General features: G+C 34.3%; 1 non-coding gene across 1 annotated transcript; it reads left to right on the forward strand.

Moving 5' to 3' along the window:
- Window positions 1-2,958: 2,958 nt before the first annotated feature.
- Window positions 2,959-3,066, forward strand: LOC127741340 (small nucleolar RNA R71). Its single transcript, XR_008002292.1, has one exon. It is a non-coding gene; the product is annotated as a small nucleolar RNA R71 (small nucleolar RNA).
- The last annotated feature ends 2,218 nt before the right edge of the window (window positions 3,067-5,284 follow it).

Consider the following 5,284-nt stretch of genomic DNA (forward strand, 5'->3'; position numbering starts at 1 on the left):
TGATAAAATTTATATGTATGTTAATTTTAGTTAGTTTTAATTTATTTAGTTTAAATAATTTACGTTAGCACGGATGATTTTTATGTGAATGTGATTTTAGTTTTTTTTTTTAATTTATATAATATATTGTTTATTTAATTTTCAACGAAATCAAAGGGTCTTATATTTTCAAGGAAAAATAGGAATTTGTTTATAGCAGTGACTACTTGATGCATTATTGCCTTATTCGAAGGAGCTGAGATAGATTTCCACCATGTTAGAGAGGCCCTAAAATACACATTTTTCACATAACAAGATAGAGATGAGTTCACAATCATCTATTAGGACATACATCGCATATTATCTACAATCTATCCAGGAATGGAGAGCCAATTGGCAAACTGCAATCGAGATTTTCATGCCCCAAAATTTTTATAAAATAATTTGTAATAATTTGTAACACTTCTTTATTGAATATGTACAATGCTGATCCATTTAATTTGGAGTTAATAATACTCAATTTAGTTTCTAAAATTTGAGTTCAAATTAAAATTAGTCGTTAAAATAAGATACGTTTTAATTTTCATTCTTATGAAATGACATCATTTAGTTAAAGATTGAGTGTTAATATAAAACGAAAAAATTCTAACGTAAATCTCACGAAAAAATCAATTTTTTCATTTTCTTCAATCTATAATGGACCCTGCAAGTTAATAATCAATAATCAATTCCCAATAAATAAAATATAACTTCCAATAAGTAAAGTATGAATTAGTAATTCACCTGAAAAAGTGATTTATATATGAGGTGAAAGATCAAACATATAAAATAAAAACACGAAAGAAATAAAGAAATACATAAGATAGAACTAAGGTTAACGTGCGTTGTAATTATATGATCTGACTAAAATAAGGTTTAAACATACAACAAGCTAGTTAAACTATATTTAGGTAAACCTTATTCAGATTCATCATCTTCTTCCTCTGGTTCATTATCCTCCTCTTTTAAGGTAATTTCCCTATCATCAAACTCTTCTTCTTCTTCTTCTTCTTCTTCTTCTTCTTCTTCTTGAAGATCGTCGTCCTCTAGAGGTAGTGTGTCCTCGTCTACCCTAAGGTCAATAATGTCATCTTTCATAACAGCCGACCTAAGGGTGATCGGATCACTGGTGTCAACCATCATTTTCAAAGGAATTAGGTCATCAATTCGATAAGGTTACTGACCCTTTGTCCCATCAGACTTGATGCAATCTCTTGACATAATCTTAACCACAACAACCCAACTAGACTTGCATAACTTCGGATAAGGCAAATCGTATATCTGTCGTGCATTTTGAGGTAGAATAAAAGGATCGTAGTGCCTATATTTTCCGGTTACATTTATTTCAGAGATATTGTAGTCCTTGTTTTTTTGTGTTTCATGTCATGAACTTGGATCATATTATTCACATTTAAACATACACACCTTGTTTGTAGTGCAATAAAAATACCTTAATTGAATTATATTGTATAACATATATATACCATACCAATCAGAATGATCACTGCCTGTATTCTCACAAATCCAGACTCCGGTGTTATCTGTTTTCTTTCCTATCAGCCAAGTGAAAATTTATATCCGCCGCTAAATCTGTCAGTAATTAACGACGAACGAAAAAAGCTGCCGATAAATAGTTATCCACGAGGTTTATACCATCGAATTTATTTCGCCGCTAAATCTAACGGTAAACATATTACCATCAGATTTTCTTGATAAATTTGCCGGTGAATCCGACAGTATCCGACGATTTTCTTGTAGTGCTGGCTCTTTCAATTTTTGTGGCAATTTTCTTTGAATAATAGCACTGCATTCTTTGGTGAGAATCACTGTCTTATCTTCTTTTAGAGTCCTCTTCTTAGCAAAAATTCCTTCATGAACTTTGCATAAAGGGACATTTACTCCAAGGCTTCTGCGAACGGGATGTTAATTTGTAGTTTCTTGAACACTTCCAGAAATTTGAAGAATTGTTGTTGTTAACTCTCCTCTTGCAACCTTTATAGGAATGGAATCCTGGGTGTATATGTCTTTTCCCTTGCATCTTCTTTTGGTACTACGGATGGTCGTGTATGAATGTATTGTGTTTGCTTTTTATTCTCCTATGAGGGCTTCTCACATTCTTTGCTTATTGTGGGTTCTTTGCCACCACCTTTTCATTTCTTAGATTAATGGCATTGTATTCTTCTCTAGGATTAGGTACTATGTCACTTGGAAAGGAGTTTGTGGATTTTTCTTTTAATTTCTTAGTAATTTGACCCATTTGAACTTTTAAATTCCTGATAGAGGTTTCCTGATTCTTAAAGCTTGCTCTCATCTCTTGCATGAAGCTTTCGGTTTGTTGTAAAAATGTAGAGGTTGACTGAGACAAGCAATCTCAAGGGAGGAAGGCTTTTGAAGATTTTATGGTTGTACTGGAGGTGCTGATGTTGGGATGGGGTATTAAAAGTCCTCTGTCCTTGATTTTTCAACCAAAATTAAAATGGTTCCTCCATCCGAAATTGTATGTCTTTAAGAATAGATCATTTTGTGGATTTCTCGAAGGATTTTCCATATGTTTTACTTGCTCAGTAGAGGGTTAATTGCCCTTGAATAGTTCACAATCTTCATCCTTATGAGCTCCTGCACACAAATCACATGTTGCGACTTGTGTTCCTATGGCCGAGACTTGCATGTGCCACCACTTGTTTAGTGAGTGAGTTGAATTGTTGGGACATGGCTTTGTTTTGTGCCAAAAGTGTATCCAGTGTATCTAGTTCTACTACTCTTCTTCTCATTATTCTTTCGTTTGGGTACATATAGTGATTGTTAGCCACTATTTCTATCAACTCTAGAGGTTCTTCAGGTGTCTTTCAATGTAAGGATCCTCCAGCTGATGAGTCAATTAAGGTCTTGGAGGCATGGGATATTCCATCATAAAAGGTCTAAATTTGCAGCCACTCAGGGAATGCATGATGAGGGCATTTTGTCATCATCTTTTTGTACCTCTCCCAGGTTTCATAGAGTGATTCTCCATCTTTCTAGGCAAAGGTATGAATATCATTCTTCAACCGTGCCAACTTTTGTGGTAGGAAGTATTTGGTTAGAAATTCGTTAACCAAATCATCCCACGTTATTATATTGTCTAAGGGTTGAGTCTGTAGCCATTGTTTGGCTATATCCCTTAGAGAGAACGAAAACAACCTCAATCTTATGGCTTTTGGGGAGACTCCATTGCTCTTAACTGTGTCACATATCTGTAGAAAGCTAGATATGTGCATGTTTGGATCTTCTTGAGAATTGCCGCTAAATTGATCCTGCTGTGCCAATTTGATGAGTGAAGGCTTCAACTTAAAATTCTTGACAAGGATGTTAGGTCTCATTATGCTGCTACCACAACTGTCAGTGGTGGGTGTGGTGAAGTCTCCAGGGTTTTTCTTTCATTGTTTTATTCCTCGGCCATTCTTTCCTCTTTCCTTGATTTATTTCTCAATCGAAATAAAGTTCGCTCTATTTCAGGATCGTACTGGAGAGATGTGAGATCTTTACTCTCTTGCATGCACAGAGAAACAAATCAAAGGCACGTGTGGTGTATAAAGAAAGATAAAGAAACGAAAGCAGAATAATAACAAGAAAGTAAAAAAGAGAAAAATAAAGTAGAATAAAACAAAGATTTAATTTAGTGATTCAACCGGACTTATGTTGTGAATCTCAATTAATCTCCGGTAACGGCACCAAAAATGTGATGAGCGAAACTAGTGCTCACAAATACTGGCAAGTGTACCAAATCGTTCAAGTAATACCACGGTGAGTGAATATCGTTTTCACAAGGATTAAGGGATTGAGCAAGCAAATATCGAATTGAATCACTAATTAAATCAATTGAACCTGGATTATTAAAAGGTGAAACCGTGTCTTGCTTGAAACTTTGAATGCTTGAATGATTATGGAAGCAATGATGAACGTGTAATTAATTGTGAGAAAACAATGATTGAGAATGTCAAAGGTTTTGGAGGTGTTTATTTTCCAAGAAGATTAAACCTTATGTTTATATATTTTTATGCATGCAAAGATTTTTTCATGGCAAATCATAAATAATTAAATTCTAATTCCTTGGAAATTCAATTTTTCTTTAACTAATCAATCGCCAATTCCTTAGTCAACCGATTAAGAAAAGAGGTTTAGCACAATTCTGATTTATTTTCAAATAAGATTCAAAAGTAGTTATAGTTCAAATTATATGTCATATATTCAAAACTAGTCCTGAACAATTGAGAATTATGAGAAACAAATGTCGCACCCTCTTTAGAATACCATTCCTAGTCAAATAAAAAAGTCATGAGAAAGAATTTTCAAGTTTAATTTTGATATTAAATTTCCCAAAGTAATAACAGAATTCAAAATAGAATTAGAATATTTTTCAATACTTCTAATCTTTAAAGAATGAAGAACGAAAACTCAATCTTGAAAATAGATCAATACATAACCTCAAAATAAAATAAAACTTAGATTAAGAATCCATGAAAAGTAAACAGAGCTCCTAACTGTTAACAAAAGGAATTAGTTACTCATGGAGAAGGATGAAAATAATGCTGAAAGGATTCGGCTAGAGTTCTGAACTCCTCCTCTGTGAACCATGTTCACTTATTTATATCCTAGGTTTACCTAAAATTCAAATTCAAACTAAATCTTTATTTTATATTTTAAGAAGAATAAGATAATTAATAACAATAATTCAAATCCTAATTAAAACTAATTCAAATCAAATCCTATCTTAATAGAATCTTCCAAAACCTTGAGCTAACTTTCATCTTTGGAAGAGTGGGCCTTGATTGGCAGTACACTTGGGCTTGTGGCATGGCACGCCAACTTATTGTGGGTTTTAAGACATTGCATGCCTGGGCTTGGCGTGGCACGCCAATTCTTGCAAAGCTTCTAGGACTTGAAGGCGTTACACGCCCTTGAAGTGGCGTTACATGCCAACTTATTGGCGCTCGAACGTGTTGCATGCCCTTGGTGGCATTACACGCCACTTTGTCTTGGCTTGGAGAGCGTTGCACGCCCTTGGTGTGGCATTGCATGGCACTTACTTTGACTTGGAGGGTGTTGCACGCCAGTCTCTCTGCATGGCTTCATGGATTTAAATGCCATGTGCTTGGTGTTGTATGTCACTCCCTTTGCTTGCCTTTGAATGGTGCTTCTTTTACTTTTTGGTTTTTTTTTTCTACTTACCTATATTTCTTTCAAAGTACTTAGAAAATATATTAGCAACAAAAAATACCTCAAATTAGTC

Source organism: Arachis duranensis, chromosome 8 (genome assembly GCF_000817695.3).
Source record: "Arachis duranensis cultivar V14167 chromosome 8, aradu.V14167.gnm2.J7QH, whole genome shotgun sequence".
NCBI classification, from domain to species: domain Eukaryota; kingdom Viridiplantae; phylum Streptophyta; class Magnoliopsida; order Fabales; family Fabaceae; genus Arachis; species Arachis duranensis.